The following is a 24,867-nucleotide window of genomic DNA, read 5'->3' as shown; positions in this document are numbered from 1 at the left end:
CTACNCTCCGTACCGTACGTCGTCGTCGTCGTACGTCGAGAGAGAGAGAGAGAGAGAGAGAGAGAGAGAGAGAGAGAGAGAGAAGGAGAAAGACAAGAGACGTTGTTTCATTTAGCATTACAACAACTGGCAGAATCAGCTGATCCCTTCACCGCGTTTAAGTAGTAGGATGGTATTTCCAGATTCTAGTATTAATAATAAATACTCCTGCGGATTTCCATGAGCTTAATATTCATGATGTTGTTTATCTCATAATACTGTAAGTAATGCAAGTATACAATGATGCGCACAATAATGCTAATAATACAAATAATGTAATATTAATATAATATAATATAATATAAATTTAGTTTATATTATTATGATATTTTTGATGATCCAAATCAAATCCATTTCATAATCTTTAAAGGAAGATATTAGTTTTAAAGATTTGTTGGTATTAAAGATTTGTCGGTTTTAAAGAAACAATAGACACGTCTAAGTGAATCGATCCATCGCGTTAGAATTTATGCATCTGTCGCACCGGAAATTCTGTGGTTTCGTTGAGCGGTCAGAACAGTTTCAACCTTTTTAGTAAAGCGCAAAACGTAAGGTGCTCTTATGTTCAACTTAGTGGGTTTGTTCATGCCCCTCGGGATCGTCCACGAAGTAAAAAAAGGCGGCGGCAGTAGCGGCAGAAGCCGAGGTTTCGGTTAGTCGGTTCGGGCAGGAATTCTCGAGCACCTACTCTTTATTACTATGTAATTAATTGTAATGGGGATTTCAACTGGGAAAATAGTCCTCCGAGAGCTTCCCCTTTTGTTCGCTTATTCTTGTTTCTTCTCTTTTGCACGTTTTCCCACTGCGTTTGCGTGTAATACCTATTTTCATATTGTTTCTTCTGTTTGCCGTATTTTCATATTTGTTTCTTCCCTTTGCCTCCCTTTCTCCTACAAAACTTGCAGGTGAACAAGATTTGTCTCCGAGTTTGAATTCGCATGTGGCGCATAATGTTCTTTTCGTGGTTATATCCTCAGTGGAACTCAGAGCTTTCGAGGCAGTTTGAGATTTATCATCGAGAAACTTAAACAAGTTAATATATATAAATTTTTATATACGTTACTTCATGACATTTTTCTATATTAATTATATTTTAATATTTTTTTATATTTTAGTAGGTTATATAATATTTTCGATGTTTCTTTGTTTTAGATCGACCCTAAGGTAGCATTTCCTAGGAGAACACACCCAAAGGTAAGAAAAATTTGTTTGTTTTTATTGATATTATTTTATTGCATTATTATAATTTGAATTTCTCTTTCTACATGTATCATATATGGTATGTATTATTTAATCCTTATGTAAGTAAAGGAGTTGACAAAAATATGACAAATTGATATGTGGGCTGTTCAGAGAATATTTTAAAAAATTTTAGTTTTATATTTTTTACTTTGATTATATTATGTTATGATTAAATTTAATTATGCCTTAGAAGATGGGAATGTAAAAATAATGAATTTTAAAGCTTTTGAGTATCTGGACAATACTTGTCATTTCTCTTTCCAATATAAGTTTTTAAGAAAAATATGCTGTGGTTATTCCTATTCACTTAGGCCCGTTTCCACAATATATGGCCGGCTACCTAAAGATTAAAGATTATCACAAAATTAATTCCGTTGAGTGATGAATCTCTTGATATATTTAGGTAGCCATATATTATGAAAATGGATCTTAAAGATTAATAATATAGTTGCACGACGCAAGATGATGAATATAACGAATAACAATTAAATAAAAGTAACTTTTTTTATATTAAAATTTATATTAAAATAATATTATTGATAGAAATATATTATTATAACAAAGTGACATAAACGAAGCGTTTCTGAAAATCACCATTACGGACATTATCGGAAACGATTCTAACATGAAGAATTGAAATGGTTCATCCATTTGCGAGCGAGTTGACGGTGACGTTTATAATACCAATCCTTTCGGCCTACGACGTGGCATGAAATAGCGGGTTAACGAGAATTACTCGTAGCTTTGCTCGCACGTTCATTTGGAATGCGGTGTTTTTGCCACGCATAGAAAAAGCACGAATGTGGAAACGCGTCGGCAGAGTCGACGTAGGGCGCGGGCGGAACAGCTTAAAAAGTCAAATGACGACGCGTTCAGAGGACGTGATTGAAGAGGGAATAATAAAGCCGACTGACTCTAGCAATAAGAGTAATTAAACGTAATTCGCTTCGAAACCTGGGATTACTTCCTTGCCGGCGACGATAATCGTGGCAACGGCTTCAGTCGCGCCGAGAAAACGCGCGGAAAGCATATAACGGTAGGTGGAAAACGCGAAATAACTGATAGGACAAGCAGGATAGAATAGTTGTACGAGTGCACGCATACAAAAGTGATAAGGATAGAGTGACGAGAGAAATTTGCGCGACTTAATAATGTAAATGTCAGGCATGCGAATTACCGGCGAGCGACTGAATTGCGCTAATTTTAATTGTATCCTTTCTCTTCTTCCGGTGACACATTCTCTCTCCTTCTCCTGCTCCTCTTCAACTCTCATTCTGTTGCTATTCTTCTGTTGTATTCTGTATCTATCCTACTGTTATTTTCGCAACTTTTGTCTACCATTGCATTTTATATGTTTTTATAACACGTACGTGCCAGCTTCTTCACTCACAAATCCCTCTTGACTGACCCTTTCAGCGTTTTATTTGGGTGACAGAACCCGAAGAGACATAATTTACGACGCGCGTGTGGCTGAAATTACGACCTGCGAATGTCGTCGGTAATCACGCGTCTCGACAATCTGAGAATAAGGTGTCTGGCAATCTCGGGCTGAGAAACATTTGCCAGAATCGGGAAAACAAATTTTGAATTGTGAGAAATAGAACGTTTTGGTGCAGACTTGAAATCAGGACAAACGTCACTTTTATGTTGCGTATGACAACCTTGCTTGGAAGTTCCAACTAAATCTCATCTATCACAAACGCAGAATGTTTCAGTGCCAAAATTTTGAATCCCAACTTCGGAACTTTGGCTGTGAGAAATAAAATATTCTCACAAATAATATAAAGCGGAGATAACTCGACAAAGCCTCAAGACAATTTAATATCGGAGATAGTAACCTACATATATATCTTTTATTCTGTGTATGATGATTAATTTTCGTTCTCTGATGGGGTTTTAAATTTATTTCTTTCACTATAAAATTAATCTGATTTGTATATCTTTTTACCTTAAGACTTAAAGTTTAAAATTTATGTCATAAGGTAAAACGATCGTTACGACATAAAAATCAATCATTGGTATTATAAAGATTATTTTAAATATGAAAAATTATGACATAAAGATCTGCCGAATAATCCTTAATATAGCATCGTTTAAGATGACGTGATAAACATTATACTAAAAATTTATGCTCATAAATAGGGTAATGAATTTTGATTTATTAGAGATAGAGGAAACTTAGATTTAAAATCTGGGTCACGAATAATAAGACTATTTTAGTATAGATCGAATAATTCGAACTCTCGCGACATGATTCAATTGATGACTTCATAATCGAAGTTTCTGGAACTAATATTTTCAAATTTCCAAACTTTCTGAATGTAATATACGACATTTATTCTGCAGGTTATACAAGCTAATATGAGAATGCATATGATGCTCGAAATAATACAACTGGCATTGTACGTTACATGTAATGTTTGTAACGAGTGCAACATACGTATACAGCTTCAACGTTTTGGGAGCCGGATATGAAACGAGAGATGTAATTTTCATAAAATAACGCCAGCTTTTCCCCAAGCATCATTTTTATTTTACATCTTCGCGTTGCAAAGATTTGAATAAATTGTGCCAATGCACGCTTCGAGATCGGAAACTATGCCAGGAAATTATTTTCCACTCGCACGTGTTGGCGCGATTCCGTGATATACGGCAACTTACCGTAAATATATTACAGAGGCTCTATTTTATATTCGTGCGCAGATACACCTATTAATGTCGCGTACACGCATTAATATCTACTTGCAAACGTGTAATTTCAGAAAATCGATAAAATAAATTTCATATTTATTGTTCCTTGAGTAGGGATCTGAATATGAATCTCAACAATTTGTGATCTGTAATCACGTATACGTCGCGTCGAGTATAACGCGTATAGTCTGGAAACAAGTCTGCTCGATTCTAAGCACTCGACTGTAGCACGTTCAACTAACGAATGCTCTTCTTGTTATAAGAATGAGGTTAATAGTCCGCGATTTTGCTCGGCTACACACGATGCGATTCCGCTTCGCCTGGAAGTCAAGTTAATATCACTCGCGAGGGCACACAATAGGACACTTAATACCGCCGGTTCGTCAACACCCGAAACGCACGTTACTACGTTAGACCCGCTGAACTTTAGGAGAACGGTACTCACCGCAAAGTTCATTGAAATGTCACCGAGTGCTCCCGCGCTCGTCGTAACAACCTCCTTGAGACCGCATGCCGGAAGCGCTTTGTTACCGCACTTCCGGTCTGACGGAAATGGCGCAATGCTCTTCCGACACGGCGGAAAAGTAGCGACAGTCATTACCGAGCCCCTCTACCCCCTTCTACTCTCTTTACGCCGCTCCTTTGCTTCAGTCCTTTGCTGCGCTCCTTTACGGTGAACGCACGAAAAAAGACTCCGGCAAGGATTTTACGCTTTTTGGGAAAATGCGAGGAGTACTTCAGATAATTGTCTGAAAGTTTCGTAGCCAAGGAAACGAATTGAAGGCACAGACCTGCTCGCGGCAACTAGAGATCCATTTTTAATCAAGGATACATCATATAATCTTTCTCTTTTTTTGCAGGAAATTAACATTCAAAAATAAATGTCGCTTATATCTGAGAGAAAATATCACAGTGTCAAATGCTGCATATACACTTGATATATATTAAATGCTAAGTAAACAAAATATTTCGTTAGCATTTAGAAATTTGGTAATAAAGGAGTTGAAATTTTTTAAAAAATTTGCTGTAGATAAATTAATATTTTGATTGCTAAATCTATTTTAAAAGTATTTTTTTTTTGAGGTAAAACAAGATTGAGATAATAACAAAATTCAATATTAATATTAGAAATAACATTAAAATCCTTAAAACGAATTAATTTGTGGCAGCATAAATAGCAGCTTTTAAAAATATATCTGTTTGGTGCAATTTATTTGATCTATTTCATTGATCTTACGAACGCAAACGTCATGAGTGTGCTCAGTGTGTTTAAATGTGAGAGTTGAACTATAACATAATTCAGGTAAGCAGGGAAGGTTCTCGTTCGGTGATAGTACAACACGATAACCCGTCGTAACCACGATCTGGAAAACTATAGCAAGCTCGAGGATAAGGGACGGATAACTAGTGCAACGCATAAACCGCGCTAGCCATCGATGGTGTGGCGTCGTCCCCTTAGTCGGGCGACTGTTCGGGACAGTAATGGCTTCGCCAACCCCTGGTATAATACCCACTTGTTACTGAGTAGTAATATATATATATATATATATATACGCAGACGTTGTATATATGTATACATACGCGAAGGATATTACTTCAATCGCTGTGAATGCGAGAGGCACCGCGAAAGAAAGAAGAAATAGAGATGCAAAGAAGAGGGAGGAAAAGATGGAGAAAACGAAAAGGAAGAAGAGAGATACCGACAAGAAGAGTAAGAATAAAGAAAGAGACGGAAGAGAGATAGAGAAAGGAAGATAGATGCGGAAAGAAGAGAAAATCTAGGAAAGGAGGGTGGAAAAGCTGGGATAGTTGCACCATGTCTCGCGTAACGAGCTGTCGGCTCCCCAGGGTGTTCAGTTTTCCCTTCGCTCGTTTCTCTTTCTCTCTCTTTTCTCCTTCTTTCTCTTCTTCTGTCTTCCCTTCTCTTTGTCCACCATAGCAATATCTCTACCTACGTACCCTTACAGTCATACCGCACACTCCTTCTTTCACAAACTCGTTTTGTTTTGTCCGTTGAGTGAGAGATATCCACTCACTCGAATCGAACGGGGCGCCAAGTATATCGTTGATACGCAGCAATCCCCGATCGCGCGACAGCCTCCTCTCCGCCGCGCCGCGTCGTCGTACTTTAATGTTATCTTATATGATTTGTTTGACTTTGCCTCGTGAAACCCTCCGGCTTGTCGTCCCCCGTGACGCCTTCGTTCTTCTTCTCCAATGAGCACGCGCGTGCAATCCGAATCGTGGAACTTACACGTTGCGGAAATAACTTTTTCGAAACATCGCGAAACGATATCCTTTTTCCTCAAACTATCGAAAACTCGGCTACGTTTACGATTTATATACAACAAATATCTAAAAAGAATGACAAAAAGATTAAGGTGTATAGTTAAAAGAACAGATAAAGAAGAGCACATAAAATATAGATTAGATAGTAGATTAAGTAACAGATTATAGATTAGATCATAAACATTGTATGCTTGGTTGAGACGCTCTTCCAGTACAATTAAATCAAAACTTTTAATTCTAGGGGATTTAAAATAATTAGTTATTCTATTGTATTCAGTTCTTTTGTGGATATAAATCCAACCAGTTAAAGATTAACTTTGTAGTGTAACTTTAAGAATGAATAAAAAATATTTAGCATATTATGTAGTAAAATCAGCAAATTTCATAAATATTTAAATTACAGCTTATGTTATATTCTCTCGTAGTTGATTGCAATATTTTTTTTAATTTTCACGAAGGTAATTGCACTAGAGCAATATCATTGCAATTTAAAGTTAACTGCAGAGAAGATTTTTTTGTTATAATTCTTTAATTATACTGTGCTCCAATTATACCTACCACGCTATGCGGAAGGTCATTTCACAAAATTTAATCAGTTTGGAATAATGAAAGAATGAAGAATCGTGAAATATTAAGGGTAAAGAACTTCTTTAGAATGCGCAATGAATATGTAAAAGAAAACTCTAAGAAATTGTTGAAATAATTAGCTAAGATACGAGGTTGAAAAAGAAATGCAATAACTTTGGAATACATAAATTTGCACAACGGCACGTCGTACGTAAGTGACACAAGAGTCGTCAACGGGGTTGAGTGTTAAGGGATCGACCGACGTCATTGAAGGGTTCTCCCACGAGGCCTATTCGTAATTCTGACCGGAGCAAGGATTACAGATGTGTGCATATCCTTTGGCCAGTCCTGGTCCCATCTCGTGCTTGCGTCCCTTGGCTCAAAAGGGACCTGTTACATACATCTGTGCAGAGCTAAATATGCTCCCGGGCAAACTCCCTGGTCGGCATTAGAGTGAAATCCCATGCATTTTATACGCGCTCGGGTCATTCAGCGCAACGACTCGTCGGTTATGGCGGCTGTGTACCCTACGACAATTTCCCCTGTCCTCTCACTTCCACGTAGCATCTTGTGGACACAGGCTGACTCCGAGGAACCCATCCCCTTGTCCTTCACGTAACCTTCCGCCGAAGCCTTTTCTCCTTCCGCGCCTACTTTCCTTTTCGTTCGCTGATCTTCCGGCTATACGGGCGAGAAAAACACGAAGAAAGGAGGATGACGTGAACCGGAGGTGGAATGTTTGCGTGGCGTAAGTGGCGTCTCTATACTCTGTGCAATGTCTTTCCTCGTCCCCGAAGGTCTCCCCAGACTCGAGCAGAGATTGTTCACGCTATTTGTGCTATTCGAGTGCGTTTATGATTGCGAGCTTCCCGGGGGAGTTTATGTGTTCCTCAGAAAAAAATACGTCGCTTCAGGGTCACGCTTGGAATACGAAGAATATCACTTTCGCCACTATTAGCAAAATGTACTTCTGATATACGGATATACGGATACAACTCGTAAAGCGATTTTAATCTGCCACAAACGTACACTGATATGTCAGATACTCGTATACTGACTGACTCGTGTCAGATTAATATCAATTTACTGTTTCCAAGATGGACTCGGAAATAGTCATCTGATTTTTTTACGTAAACGATCTAACGTATCCTTACATTTCAATTAAAACTGCTATTATTAACAACATATTTATATTGTATACTATTAATTGTTTTCTGATTTATTATAATATTTAGGAATATTATGGATATGGATTTAGTTACAATCTTCCGAAAAAGATAAATAAATCAAACAAATATTAAATTATCATGTTAAGAAACTTATTACGACAGTATTCTTAAAAAAATTAAGATTTAATTAATATGACGCTTTTTTTATTGCAAGTCATTTTGATGAATTTGCATATCTAAAAATTTATAATACAATAGAATGAGAATAGTTATTAAAAAAAGAAAATATGTTAAATAATATATATATATAAAGCAATATTTTATAATTCATATTTTTTCGCTGCTAGAATATAAAAATATCTCAAGTGACCTGGGTTTTCGGGATAATATTAATAGAAAATATTAGTCAACACTTTTCTTAACTTTTTCTTGCAAAATTGCTTCCAAAAATGTGCTAACGTATGGTATCTGTACTGATGTACTCTGTTAACCAGGATTAATATACAACGTAATAGTAACTTTAGTTCAATATTTATTTTCTACATCACAAAAATAATGTTACACTTATGCAATCCTCGATTCAAACAGTCAACATTGGGAATATTTTGCGAAAATTAAAGAGAATAATTTGTTAAATTACCGTGGCCAAGTTACAAACGAGCGAAATAACTGCGATGGTCGCAATAATGATCGGCTTCCGAAGTTACATTGTCCGAACCTGCCCTTCCCTTTGCGATAAATCGCCGAGTTAATCTTCAAGGGAACTTCCTAAAACGAACGACCGCGCACTTACTACGCCCGCGTATACTTTGACCGCGAATTGTTCCGAATCCACCACCTGTCGCAGCTGACAGTAGTTTTCCTGCCGACGGGAGACGGAAGCCTCAGATATGTTGTGTCACATTGAGATAAGCTAAGCTCCGCGTGATGGAGCAGCCCGTAAACTCTGGACGGCCACGCCATGATGCCACCGAAATGGCTGCTAGATAATGTATAGCTATACGTGATGCGCCGTCGACCTCTCGTCTCCTCTGTCTTATGAGCGTATGCATACGCATATGTAACGGGTGTTCCGAAAATATCCTAGTAAGAATGCTGCTTTGAAATCTGTATTTGATTGCCGACGGATTTACGAAATGCTTAAACAGATCTTTATAAACAGATTTATCTCCGTTCTTATCCTTTCTTGTTCCTTTCTTTAGATCAGAGTTTTATGTTTTGGGCGCATCCTTAAGGAATCATAAAAAAATTATAGATTTTTATACATTGGATTTAAAAATAATATAAAAAGTGGTTATTTAGAACCTGGATCAAAAAAATTATTTGTAACCGGATGAAATCATTGGTCAATCAAATCGTATGAAATCTAAAATTATCAAATCTGGTAGGACATTTCAGTGGTTACTCTCTCATTTTATGTAGATTAAATAATTCTAAATGAAAGTGCTAAGCGAAGCTGGATCAAAACGAGATAAGTTAGAACATATGTACGTCGCGTATAGTCCATTACAATTAAGATCTCCATTGCAGACAATTGAAGAGTAAGCGTAATGTAGCAATTTTTAGAAATCCTTTGTATGTCATTTAATAGCAAGGCGCATATCCTATCTTCTAATATAGTTAACAGCCAATTTTAATAACATTTCGCAATGGATTACAGTGAACAAAAAAACGGAAACAATGACGCGACTCGACGCAAATAGCAATAAAGAGAAAGAAAAAGAGGGAGGAAGGGAGGGAGATGAGACAAGGGAGGATAACTATGCGCAGCTCGCCATTTTTTCCGCTACGCGAGTTCCACATCTAGCTCGAAAGCTCTTCGCCAAGCGCGCTTTTCACTGCGTTGAATCGACGCGCGGTAAAAGAGAAGGAATGCATCCTATCCGCACGCGTTTTCGCATCTCTTTCCTCTACCTTTGTCCACCAGCATGGCATCCTTCTTCGTCCCTTCGCCTCTCTGCACATATGTGCGTCGCGACGCGCGTGTCGCGTCGCGTGGGATGCATCTCTCTGAATAGGCCTGGTAATTGCGCGTTTAATATTTCAGAGCTTTTTCCGCGGCGCGCATTGTGCGTCCGCGCGATTTAGCTAGGGATCCTGTCTCGCTGCCTTTCATCGCTCATCTTTCGTCTTGCGTTCGGCCGTCTATTAGTTGCAATATGCCGGTCTAGCAAGCGCATTCGTTCTGCGTCTACCTCTCTCACTATCCTTCGCTCTTATCTCGTTCTCACCTCGATTTCTTGTTCACGTATTTCGAGTTTCGAATTATTGAAAAATTTGCGCCAAGGTTGACACGATCTTTAATATTTACTTTCCAAATATTTATTAATTTTGAAACCGATACTAATGATGTATCGAGTTTATTATTTTATAATTTTTTTATAATTTTCGTTATGAGTTACTTGTTCTTTTGAAATAATAGGAAAACGATAGCTTAAGTTAATTTAAAATATTATGCACGCTTAGAGTGTATTAGCTATCACTGTTCTCGCAATAATGCGAGATGATATCATCGAAGATTTTGCCTTGTGGTCTTCCCGAACAATCGCCCGCAGAACAGCTTTCCCAAGACGAGCGACTATATCCTTGGACCTCGATAAGGTACAAAGGGTAGCCTAATGCGAGCTCGCCGACAAAGCGCCATTTCAGGATCGCTTCTATTCCCTCGCCTCTCTGTCTCACCGTTATTCCCACCTCGAGGCGACAAAGACCCCTGGCGATCTCAATCACAAATTGACAATAAAAAATGTCCAATTAACCCCGAGGAGCATCGGGGATAGATGGAATCGGCTCGACCCCGCACACCATCGTCGGTCGTCTTTTCACCGCAACGAAACGCGGTAGAGGGGACATGAGGGGTTGGGGAGGGGGGGGGGGAGCGGTCGGAAGGGGAAAAGGGAGAAAACTCGCGCGAAGTTGGAAGCAATCGAGAAGGTTTAATCCCGCTCGATTGCGTTCCTTGCCCAGCAACTTCGACCCACTCCCCTCGACCCCCCCTTTTCGTCCTTTCCGTTTCGCTTCTTCCGCCACCCCCGTAGCCACTTTTCCCCTTTTTATTACAATCGACGACGACAGGCTTTGTAAGTGTGCGAGGATAAAAGGGCATCTTTTTTTCCTCGACTCGAGAGATCGCGAAGTTGAGTTGGTACTATGTGGTCTACGCACGCACGGACACACGCACTTACGCGAGGAGACTTGATGAAGCGAGCTTTCCTTAGATGGATGTCGCGAGAAAAAAGGAAGAAAATTCAGATGAAACCATACCGTAAATATTCTACGGCCAATTTCCATGGCCGTAGGGAAATATAAGTCAAAGCGTTTAAATGAATCGGTGCACGTGCCGTTCTCCGTATTTATTGACTTGCGGAATAGGATGAATTTCCGTCGCGACAATTTAAGCGTTTCATGTCGTACACAATTATTAATCTTTTCATTACGACCATCTCTGTCGCGAAATGTATACGGTACAGCTGTACAAGTCGCGTACATATTTCAAAATAATTATCTAAATTATACTTTACTGTTTAATACATTGTTATTCTTTATAGTAAGAAAAAAGTATCAAGCATAAAGTTTTCAAGTGTTGCAATACTGATAAAATGTATGACACATTTTAAGTTGTGTTTCTTTTTGCAAATAAAAAGAATCGTTTTAGAGAATAATTAAAGTTAAAAGACAGTTTTGATGATTGTTTTAAATTTAAAAATGGAATTGTTTTAAATTTAGTTGATCTAAATAAATATAAACTGATGTTGATATTTCGAATTATGTCAATTTTGATTAATTGTTCCAGATTTGTTATAATTTTGTAGGATATTAAAAAATCGTCATAACTTAAAAAGAATAATATTTAAGAATTGTGAAATAAATTGACAAAAACGACATTTGATGTTTTTAAGAATATATTTTTTTTATCAATATTATTTGATCAATCAATTTTTAGTCGAAAAATAGTTTTTTTTTTAATCTTATTGTTGAAAAATAATGTTTTCCCTATTCTAAAAATCTTAATTTTTTTTTAACAATAATATGAATTTGAATCAGAATTATCTATTTAAATAAAAGAAATTCTATATTTGGTCAAAGCAGATTTTAGTACTTAGATATGTTTGTGTCAATTTATAAGTATATGTACATATTTGATTCAGCAAATTGCACGCTGAATTGAAGCAATTTAATAATTTTTTATTTTTAATCTTTTTAGTTATGTCACTTTTAAAGTAAGAGAATGATATATTATATTTATGTTACTTAAATTGTGAATGCTATACATTGAGAGATTAAGCTCATTCTACAATTGAGTAATTGAGTAGTAGTTGTAAGTGATTGTAATTATAAGAATTGACTAATCATAATCGAAATTTTCCTCATATATTTGACTGTATTGATTAATTCTTACAACTATAATCATCTTCAACTACGTTTATGCAATTGTTGGGCTTTAAAATCACTTATTATGTAAAAAAAACTCAAGGTATAAAAAACTGAATCTCAAGAATGCGCAGTTTAAGTTAGGTGAACTCGAATCAAGTCAAAAAGAATAACAATCGAATCACATATGAATGTAATATAATATACTCAAAAATTTAGTCACAAAGTCAGAGATTAGGTGACTGATCTGAACTGTTAAGTATATTAATATAATATTAGACATTTATTCAACTACTGGAAAGATCATTTGAACTACGTGTATTAATAATTGTGCGTCTACATGAATGATCAAATCAATCGTACGAAAAAAGGTACATCAAATGATTTAGGTAATTTAATGATGGAGTGGTAATAAGCGTATTTACAAAGTGGATTGAATCATTGATAGTAAATGAACATAAATGTAACGTAAAAGTAACAGGAATAAAAGTAACTCAGGAACTCAATAAATTATTGACGGTTCTTCGCTCTGATTTAAAGTGAGAAAGTGTTTTTAGTGAAACTACGTTTATGCAATTGTTGGGCTTTAAAATCACTTATTATGTAAAAAAAAACTCAAGGTATAAAAAACTGAATCTCAAGAATGCGCAGTTTAAGTTAGGTGAACTCGAATCAAGTCAAAAAGAATAACAATCGAATCACATATGAATGTAATATAATATACTCAAAAATTTAGTCACAAAGTCAACAACTATCAACAGACAGCGCGTATACTCGTAATAAGAGAGATTCGACATCTATCTGTATAAAGTGAGGATAGTCGAATGGTCAAATCATGCTATATCGTGGCGACAAACATTTTTTTCAGCGGCTACGAATTAATCGATCTATCTGATAGAAAGTTTTGATTAATTAAATTATTTTGCAAAAGTAACGGGATCAAATAAAAAAAATTAATGAATTATCCTATTAGATAAATTATTAAATTTACTTCACTCGAAAACAAAGTAGAGTTTACTTCAAAGTCATTACTATCAACAATTTATTGTTGCTCTCGTTACTTTGTAGAATAGTCCAATCAAATGTTAAAATCAATTTATTCTACTGCAGATTTATTTTATCATGCTCATAAAATTATTTTAATTGACGATACAATTACGTTCGAGTACTATCAATAATAGTTTAGTTAATAGTTTAGTTTATAAATATTTCATAAAACTAAATTCAATGTTTATTTATATATAACACAAGGAAAATATTAAAGGAACATTAAAATATTTTTTGACGCAACTCGACAGTTAGTTTGTCATATTTAATTCTGAGATTGAATTGATTTACCTCAATTTGAGTTGATTCAACTAATCATTTTTTACTGCGTATATAGAAATCGTTTTATAAAGGCTCCCATAGTAATGAATTAAGTATATTTCCAAATCCGCGACATATATCTTATTCCGCCAATTATCTTAAAGCGTTGAACAAACATGAAATTGAATGCACGTTTATCTTTATGCTTGAATTAATCCTTCACAAGTGGATTGCAAATCTCTATTCTTACAGAAGGATGTTGCCAGATATGCAAAAAATACGTCTGTGTGTAATTTGCCGAGAAAAACAGAACTTTTCAATTTTATTGTGCAAAATTCGCGAAAATTCCTGGACTGGCGCGTCAGAGTCAGGAATTAATCGTAAACAAATTTATCTTTAGCGCGTTTCGGGGTTGAACTAAAACGCTCAGATATTACGGGGAAGTAAGCTCGTTAGAGGGTTTACAGCATCGCTGGTGCGCGCCTTGGCTCTGGCTGGACCGCTAGTTCCCTGCTGACCCTTCGCCACCGTTGGAGCGGTAGTAGCTTGCGGTTTGGTAACCGCAGTCTCTACTGCGCTGTCGGTTGCGGATAGCCTGGACCTCGTGTGCAACCTCGCCGTCTGTTTTGCGTCGAGAGAGCTTTCAAAAACCGCGACTGCCGAACCGAACTGGCGCGGCGCGGCGCAGCACGGCGCGCTTGCCTCCGAGAACCTCCGAAACATTATGACGTAGGCCAGCACCCACCGACAGGAATTGACCGGATGCACTTTGACGCTTGTCGATAGAGCAAGGAATGCGTATAACGTCAGCAGAAATCCGACTGGAGAGTGATATCAAACTGATGCTCCTTATATTGAATGCACAAGCCTACGTAAAACTATCATGAAAGTATTTTCTTGGGGAAACATTAAATCATTTTTATACGAGAGAAAAAAGAGAATTTCTTGCGTTAAATTTATAATTGTTTCAAATATAAAATGATTTATTGAAATGATTTTATCATTCATTAATGAAACGAAATATTAATAGCATTTCTTGAGAATATAGAACAAGATAGTTTAATTACCTATGTTGATTTCTGATCGTGATAACCATAGTGAAATATATGTAAAATAGGCGTGATACATAGATCAGAAACGACCTAGACACGAGACTCTAACTATAATAACTCTTACGGTAAGCCCATGTACGCTCTCGAATTAATTACGTGCTGAGATAATGCCGATCGATACGTCGTATTAATCACAACAGCGAGAGTAACACGGTTAATATTAATCAGCATTTTAGTACAGGCGCGGCGAACTACACGAGGAGACGAAAGGTAGATGATGTTTAATATTGAGGGATATAATTATCTAACGTTGATAGCATCAAATATGTAATTATATGATATTGAGGAATAAATGTAATAATCACGAATTAAGTTTCAGAGATGCGAATAAATAAAATGCCTTAGGCAAGTGAAAGTTATTATAATAAAGTTATAATGCGAGATTCAGAGCTACACTGCAAAGCAATATAAATTCGAAGATTACAAATAAAATATTGATAATAAAGGAGCCTCACATCAATTGTATAAAAAATTGGGTCGATGAAGTGAATTAGTTTTCACATATAATATGGTGAATAAAAGATAACACAGACATAAGACTCAATAAGTTTTTGAACTATGGTAGTACATCAAAGATATAAAATTTGTGCTCATAGAGTACTTTTGATTAGCATCATGGAATTCTAAAAAATTATCCATTATTGAGCCTTGTATACATATAACATTTTTTTGTTCATCATATTATAAACTATATTATATGTGAAAATTAATTCATTTCACTGGAACTTGATTTTTCATATTAGCCACTTTTAACGTTTATAGAAAGAAAATTCTGCAAGTGGGATCTTCTTTGTGCGAAGTGCTAATGTATATTTGTACAATTCTGTAGCTGTAAAATTCTCGTTATGGCGTGAAAATGCCTAACCTCGGGTCAGTTAAATACATGTTCGTTCAGTAATAGCAGTAATAATTTCTTTGCGGAGAAATAAATTCTCTGATGATTTTCTCTTCGTTCCGCCGTAGCTAACATTCTTAATCGGTTATGATTTATCATATCCTCATTCGCCTACCGAATGCCATTCCATTGTATCTTCCTCTTTCTGTTAGTTGCGTTTGTGCCCATCCAACTAAAGTTACATAAAAATTTGAGGAATTCGGTAAAAATTATTATTAAATAAAAAATTACAATGTGAGTTTCGTTAAAGTTTAAAAATGTGAAAGCGAAAAGAATATAATTTTGTTATCTATTTACTTTTTAAAATTATATTTTATTGCTGAGAAGATTGTAGACTTGAAACTTAAAGCCTTTAAAAATGCACAATTTTGAATTTGAGATGAAATGATCTATTATCTTAAAGACATCTTATGTCCTAATTATGGATGTGCATGTCTAGACATTTTTAAAAATTTGGGCCAAAATTATTCCGACTGGGCCATACAGTTAATATTGATTTACGATAATTATCTTTATGCATTTTGTTATTCGCAATTGACTGTATTGCTGACGACGAAACCATACGAATCAACGATCATTAAATCTGCAAAATCCCTTATCGAGGTTAAATTCACTAAAGGAACTGCCTTTCTCGTTTCTTCCCAATTTCCTTGTCCTGTTCCGCACGACGCGATTCCTCGTGCGAGTGCCGAGTGTGCCATTTCGTCTTGGCAGCGAATTAAGCTGCTTTATAAAAATGTAAAAGGATTCGCGAGCGAACCGCTTTCGCGGACTTAGAGAAGGGGTAGAGAGGTAAGAAGTAGGATGTGGGCTCGGCTCGCACGATGGAACCGGGGAATAGCAAATGCGATTGGGAGCCTCATTGTTTCTAAGAGCGGAGGCGCCCGGAGGGTGGAAACTCGAGACCCGACGAGAGAGTTTAAGGCGTCGAGGAGGAACAGCGGGAGAGTTCGGCTAGGGAAGGCAGTGAAGTTGAAGGTAGGAAGAGATCGCGATAGAAATGGTCGTGGGCGACTGAGGATATTCTTTATTTATGCACGAGCGGATACGAAGACTTCCAAAGTAAGCGGCGGTAAAGGGCGTTCTCTTCGCGTTCTCTTTGACCGGCAGAATACTTGGGACATTATGCGAATCGCACGCGAACATAGCACTAGTTACGCGGACTTTTGATTATTTCGACAGTAATATCGCGTTTGTTACCTTGCGAGTAACTTAGTTAAGCTTTTTTGCAAAACTATCCATATAGCTAGATTTATTTTCATTTTTTTCATTTAAAAATATGTATTTGAGTATTATTTTCTTTTCGCAGATTATTTACAGATGTTAACGTACTTTATCTGCATTTTCTGCGATTTTTTTTATCAGTATCGCTTTTTGCGAAAAAGATATTAATAGGATAGATTTTATTAAATTCGAGGTTATACAATATATAGGGTTCGCAGATTAATAGTATTGATGAATTCGCATGAATCAGCAGTGTTAAGGATACAAGGTGCCGTATATATTTTATTTTATATTTGCAACCGTTGAATTATTAATAATCATCAAAGTAATCAAACAATGACGACATCGTTATAATATTTATCTGCTAATGATTTGTAGTTTGATCATGAATGTCATAATACTCGTAGTAATATCTGCGATATACTACCCCGCAATTCTACTTTCTATACTTATAAATTTTCGAATAACACTGAAGAAAAAAAACAATCAAATCTACCCACGTAGTATATCGTAGCCTGAACTTTATTGATCATGATGTCACAATATTTTTCCGCTTTTGAACGCGAAGCCGTAACTGGGTCAGAAAGTCGAGGCTCCGTGAAGACACGTACCGATAAACTGGCCTATACAATCGTTGTTGTAATATCTTGGATAGAATGGCATCATTTTTTATTTTAACAACGAATTACATCTATAAATTTGTTGCAGCTACAAGTTTCCGCACTAAATTTAATAATAACGATAATATTGACAATAATAATGATAATAGTTTCAATCTAAGAAAATGAAGAAATGATCTTTAGTTCGTCGATGTGAACAAAATGATAAAGTAGTGATATAGTTAATGAAAAGCTGCACTGCTCTAAGTCTCAAATAAGAGGAAATTCTTTCTTAGATTATTAACCAATATTTTTAATTTTAAATATACCAACAAGGGAAACACCAGGAAGGAAAATCAGAAATTTTGATGTGCTTTTACAGGCTGTTCTTGAGTGAACAAAAAAAACGATATGTGTCCGGCCGTTTCAGCCATTGGCCCATAGTTTCGAAGAAATCGATTTTTTAAATAATTATTGTAATTTGAAAAACGTTCTGTATTAATAAAAATATCAGTACTTTGAAATTAGAAATGGGAAATTATAATTAGGAATAAGTAAATCATATGATTGTAATCTTTTGCTTAACATTAATCGATTTATTAATGATAGAAAATCTAATCATATTTTGTAGACGTAGATATTTTGTAGATATTTTGTAGTACATTGTACAGGATGATATAAATCATAAAAATAAGAAAAACATAAATATTTATTGCATAGTGAACATCTTATAAATGAATTTTTGTTGCAGACACAATAATTTTTTTTAATCTCTGGCTGAAAGCAGATTTGATTGATATTATGGAAATAGTTGCTTTCAGGAAATTAATTTTGATAAATAAAAATATAACATGCATTAAGATAAGATAATTATAATAATCAATAATTTCTTAAGAAAGAATTATTAATATACTTTTCATGTTGATTACCAATGACACAGATTTTGGCAGAGTATTTTTATTTCAATTGTAATTTCGTGACTTTCTCTGCTCGTGCGAGATGTCTTCGCTATAATGAAGGAAATAAAATATACTACCGATAAAACAAAGGACCTCAAAAGTAACTGAACTGATTTCGATCGCGGTGTCCAGGCGAGGAAACATTACGTATTCATTTGTGATTTCCTTTAGTATCGCGAAGAGCAACGAAGACAGAACAAGTTGGAGAGAAAGAAACAAAAAAAAATGACAAGATAGAGGAAAGACAGAAAGAAGTAAGGCGAGATAGTGAAAGATCCGTTGGAAGTTGGAATGCAAGTGCACAAAATAAGATTTCGATTCCGAGGGCATTAATTGAGACTGGCTATGTATTTCCCTGTGGGATAGGCGGGGAACGGTGCCTTCCGCTACCAATCTCCAAGAGTTTGGATTTCAAACCGGCAGAAATGAAAGGAAGGGTAGGAGGGGGAGGATGGATAAAGTGATGGTGAGCGAGGGGCATTGTGGGGGTGTGCGGGAGAGTTAAACTTGCATGCGCGCTCGTGTAATATGGCATAGGCACGGGATATTGGGGGAGTAGAGACTGGAAGGGAAGTATGAGAGATCCGGCGGTGTAAGGTGGAGAAACGAATACAAGATAATAGAATGTGCATGTAATAACCAGAGGAAATATACACCGCGTGGTCTCATATCGCATCGCGGAAGGAAGGAAGGAAGGAAGGAATAAAGAAACGAGAGGTTGGGGGAGAGAGAAGCCCTTTCGCAAGAGTACCGACGCCCGTGTTCCTCCTATCTTCTTACGCCCTTCTTTTCCTTTCGACTTATTCCTGTATATGAAATTCGCATTGAATCAGTCTCGCACGCTTACAAATCGCGTGCATTGCGTGTAATTTCATCATGCAATCGAAAATTGCGCTAAATGTACGTGCCACCGAAAATGTATAGTAATAAAATATTTTACGTACTGCGCGAAATCGTGTAAATATTACGAAGGAAGAATTATAACTAATGATATAGTTTTGGTTTTAAGTATTGAAACATTGACGTCTCAATTAATGAGTGATACATATTTCATAAAATTCTGTGCTATGAGATATTATTGTGAAAAATGATAAAGGTAATTAAAAACAAGATAATAATGAAGGCGTAATAATATATACAATGATTTGTGTTCAGTTACTTGTAGCATTACAATTACTGTTGATTTTGTAAAGTATACACAGAAAGGATGGTTTTGAAATATTAAAAAATTTAACTACATTTCCAAATAATTTTATTGGATTTTCAAAATAATTATGTAGGACGCTCAAACTGTTTGTTAGAATGTCCAAACTTTTTGAAGCATTATTCATCATGCTTAAATTTTCAACGAATTTATTTTGGTCGTACGTATTTATTTTTCAACAACATTATTTTCAGCTCTCTAAATAAATTTTTAGATCGCTCATAGCAATAATTTCTTTTCGTATACTTGAAAACTGCAAATTGAGCATTCTACAAAATACAAATAGTTAATACATCCATATATCGGATATATTGTCAAAAACTCATGCATTTTTCTAAAATATTAAAAATTAAATTTAAAAAACTACCACTTCAGATTTATCAATGTCAACTTGATACCTTATAATCAAAAATTTTGATTACATCTTCTCAATAATAAAATCAAAAGATATCACAAGTTATCACAAGAATTAAGTTATTTTTAAAAGCGGAACGCTCTGAAGTCTAGAGCTTGTTCCATGTTGTCCTTTGCAGGATCCGGAGCACGTTTCATCCGTGGGATACCGCAATTAACCGTCTTCCAACTCGTGCCAGCGTGTCCTATGACAAGGACATCCGACGTGAAACGTCAGTTTGTACCTAGATATTTCTGCGAAACTTGCAGCATCCGAATCGAGATTCACGTAGGACATAAAGTCCGCAGTAATTAGACTAACGCTCCTTCCTAAAGAAATTTTACGCATACATATAAAAAAAATCTATTACTTTTTTAACTGATTAAGTGGCTCAATAAAGCACTCTATCTTTGTACAGATTAATTGAAAAGTTTCAATCTCCTTCATTCTTTTATATCTTGATAACTATTTATAATTTAGCATTGAAACAGCCCTCGTTCTCCTTATCTTGGCTGTCCCCGGCATTAAAGTAATTTCCGTATGATGGACTATTCAGTATAATATATTCATAATGTAGAGGATACAGCGCCAAAGCAGCATAACAAAATAAAGAAAGTCTGTAACGGAGCAATCCGGAATTTAGATCTTGACCGATAAAGTTCAGATGTTTAAAGGCGACGAGTCCGTTACCACACGCGGTTCGACTTTTATTATATTAAAGTAGTAAAGCAGATAATAAAGCGAGGAATGTCCGCTCGTGTCCGTCAGGTTTATGGCTGCCCGTACGACATCTTATATCGCGTACCTACGCCCGATCATAACCGGCCGTATGTCGCGTGTAAGTCGCTTTCCGTCCTGTCTTTCGATCGCGAGGCACGTATCACGGTCGGAATCATAACAACGAATGGCCACAATTTTCCCGTTATAAACCGCGCACGATGATACAGCCTCCCTTCTGACGTTTCGAATAAAGCCCGTAAAAAGAAATGCAGTAACACATATATTTAACACGATATCTCGGGAGGTTGACAACCAGTCGTGACAAAAATACGCAATGTCTTACTTTGCTTCGCAAACAACTCGAGAAAAATAAACTTATGTCTGCGTATATTGAAATGTAAAGTTTATGATATCTATTATATGAAGGAACTAATTAAAAAATATTATATATCTTTTTTTCTTTAGTAAATAATAATATATTATATTTGAATTATGTCTTATTGATAGATACCATTATAAAATTTAGAAATCTTTATTTTTAAAAGTGGCATTCTGTTACATGTAGTGCTCAGAAATATTTTTTTAAATAACCGCAAGTCATGAATATTGTAAACTCTCTTGCATTTATAAACAATAAATTCGGATTAATTCAAATTAAGATTTTGAATTTATCATTTTCTTTCAAGCATGTTGTTGTTCTAAATTGACACATATATTATATTATCTATTATTACAAAGAAATCCCATTGATCGTGAATATCTTATTTATTTACGATCAAGATTGAACCTTACATACGTAATCATGAAAAAATTAGGCAGTAAGGACTGCCGCATACAAAATTTCACAACAGTGACTATAAGACGTAAATTTAAGTCGATGAGCCAATCAGGATATTGCTTTAGGTCTACGTAATCGAATGGAAATGAAAATAACAGTAAACTTATTCGTAATTTCGTAATAAAGCGAATTTGAGGATAAGTTTACGCTATTTCTATTTCCGTTAGAATACATAGATCTAAAGCAGTATTCTGATTGGCTTATCGACTTAAGTTTACGTCTTATAGTCACTGTTGTGAAATTTTGTATGCGGCAGTCCTTACTGCCTAATTTTTTCATGATTACGTATGGTTCACGTTTTAAAGTTTTAAGAATTATTAAAGAAATTTTGTCTGCAGCAGCTCTATAAGCGCGACGAATAAGGCATTCTCTTATTTATGCATATGTAAAGACTAAATATTTTTTTCAATTCGATGCGAATATTGTAAGAGAGGGTTCATTCTCTAAAAACTTAAGTAGTAAGACGTAAGCAGTAAAAAATTAACATGTTGGATTCGCTTACTGCTTACGTTTTTTTGCTTAAGTTTTTCTATGTGATTCTAATTCTTTATATTTACAAAAAATTGAATTTAGAATTTAAATCTAGACCGTTTAGACCTCGAATCTACCTTTTTTTTTTCAAGCATATCGATGTTCTTAAAAATGAAAATATACTATATTATATCTCTATCACAGGGGTGGGCAGTATTTGAAATACATGTATTTAAAATACGTTTTAAAAATACAAATTAAAATACAAATTAAATACATTTAAATTATGTAAAAATTTTTTTGATGAAAATTTAAATCGTTAAATTTAAACCATTGGTTGACTCAATCTAAAGTTCCATTTCATGCATAATGTGCATAATGCTTCATTTATCCTTGTTTATAATTGGTGAACAATTTCTAGCGTTGTATCTCAGGAATGGGCGTATTTGAAATACAATATGTATTTAAAATATATATTTAAATACACATTTAAATTTTTATTTTATTGAGAGTATTTTGTATTTCGTATTTGAATACTTTTTTGAGAGTATTTTGTATTCTGTCAGGGTTGATAAAAAGCATGTTTTAAACGTGTTTTAAACAGTTTAAAACATGCTTAATTGATATTTTTAATATGTTTAATGTTTTAAATATGTTTTTTTTTATAGTATTGTTTAGTATATTCGAAGCATTAAAAAGATATTTAAGAAAAAACATAATACATTTTATTCTTAAAAAAAACATTAATTTTATCGACCTTGTATTTTCTATTTAAATACAATTTTTTGAGTATTTTGCCCACTCCTGCTCTATCATTACAGAAAGATCCCGCGATTAGGAATATCTTATTTATTTATATAATAATCTAGAGTTGGATTATACGTAATTATGAAGGACTTTTGATAGTAAGCGCAAATAAGGTATTTTTTTAAATATGCAATGTTCAAAGATATTTTTTTTAATCACAGCTCGTCACAAATATCGTAATTCTTTGGCATTTACAAACAATTGAATTGAAAATTTAGATCTTGACTGTTTAGATTTCTAATCTATCATGTTCTTTCAAGCATGTCGATGTTCTTAGAAATTGTTCGTACAGTATACTATATTATCTATCATTAGAGCGAGAGAGGAAGAAGGAGAGGAAGATACAGTCGATCAGGAGTCTCCCGTTTATTTGCGGTTTAGGCGATAGACCGGATAGACCATGCGCAACCATGAAAAGGCAGCTTTCGGCGGTAAGCGCGGCGAATAAGGAGAGCTCGATTGATACGTATATACGCCGCATCGCGCCGTCAGAATGGAACCCGCACAGTACCCGAATGCACAGATCGCTCTCGATGTTGATTGAAGTGTAACGGAGATAACTCGAGTCGTGGGTAACGGAGCGCGGATGCACCTGCTCGCACGAGTGCGGGCGGGCAGAGATTAGCGAAAGGCCGTGTAATGGAGTTAAGCGGTAACTCAAAAAGGATCACGCTCCGCTGGAATCTACGGCCACTGGACCGGTTTCGATCTTCCTACGTAGCCACGCGCTGCCCGGCTAATTCCTGATATAATGCACCGTGTGATTTATATCGGGTTTCTCGTCTTGCCTTTGTTTACGTAATAGCCGTCGCTTGCGTCGGTTGGAGTCCAGCCAACCGTGTCTGATGGCGATAAACGTTTGCGTCGCGCTCGATCAAAGTCGCGCCTGATAAGTGCGAGAAAGTAATTCAGGAGCGACCCAAATGGCACGCGCACGCGAAATTTATATCATCTTAATATAAGTTTTTTTTTTTACATTCGCCTAGTACATAGATTGTTCGTTATCTAGGTTAATTAAAAGTTTCAGAGTAGACTTTATTTGCTGGATCAGTGTTCGGTTAAATATTATTAAAATATTTTTATTTTATAAAGAAATGTCATTTTAGTGGATATCCATTTTTTCATAATTGCTACACATCAAAATGGACTGTTGTATTCAATTACTTTTAGAAGAAAAGACGGGAGTCTATTTTTAATTAAATCTTACAATTTTTCCTTAAGATTTATTATAATTTATTATTTTAAATCGTCTTCCTTATTTCAAAATATGATACTATTTTGCTATTATAATAACTTTTCCAACTTGTAAAGATTAATAAATTGAGTAGATTAAGAACTATTTTGAAATGTAATCAAATCTCACACAATAATATAAAATACAATAATATAAAATACTTTCGATTTCAATTTCCTAAGTCATTGTTCATAAATAAAAATCATTCAGATGTTGTTTGATCGTCTCATGCGATATTGTAATCTCGATATTACGATGATCGGAATATTATCAGAGCGGATATCGTTCGAAAGTCTCCGCAGATCGGAGAATGTCGCGCGCGTTACCGAGGTGGAAATTGGAGGTCTTGGTGGCAGGTAGCTCGCGCAGTGTTATGGCAATCTAAGTTGGCATGTTTAGTCAGCTCGAATAAAGCACGCCGGTACCGAGTCTGATAGCTGGCTGAGTCAACATTCATGTATTTGCCGTGGCATCGCTACGAAGCTATCCTAGGTTAAAGCCCAGTCGGTGAATCAGGTAAGGAAGAGAAAGAGAGACAGGGGAGGGAGAGAGGGAGAGAGAGAGAGAGAGAGAGAGAGAGAGAGAGAGAGAGAGAGAGAGAGAGAGAGAGAGAGAGAGAGAGAGAGAGAGAGAGAGAGAGAGAGAGAGAGAGAGAGAGAGAGAGAGAGAGAGAGAGAGAGAGAGAGAGAGAGAGAGAGAGAGAGAGAGAGAGAGAGAGAGAGAGAGAGTAGTAG

At 35.6% G+C, this 24,867-nt stretch overlaps 1 protein-coding gene across 1 annotated transcript in view; it reads left to right on the top strand.

Annotated features, from left to right (window-relative positions):
* Window positions 1-24,867, top strand: part of LOC105621008 (RNA-binding protein Musashi homolog Rbp6) — a 339,167-nt gene that overhangs the window by 31,194 nt on the left and 283,106 nt on the right. Inside the window, exon 2 of the mRNA XM_012202485.1 lies at window positions 1,192-1,233. The gene's annotated coding sequence lies outside the window, so the exon portion shown is untranslated. The remainder of the gene's footprint in view (window positions 1-1,191; window positions 1,234-24,867) is intronic.

The sequence above is a fragment of the Atta cephalotes genome (genome assembly GCF_000143395.1).
Source record: "Atta cephalotes unplaced genomic scaffold scaffold00031, whole genome shotgun sequence".
In the NCBI taxonomy this organism is placed as follows: domain Eukaryota; kingdom Metazoa; phylum Arthropoda; class Insecta; order Hymenoptera; family Formicidae; genus Atta; species Atta cephalotes.
Note: the sequence above shows the minus strand (reverse complement) of the source record. Positions and strands in the feature narration are given on the sequence as shown.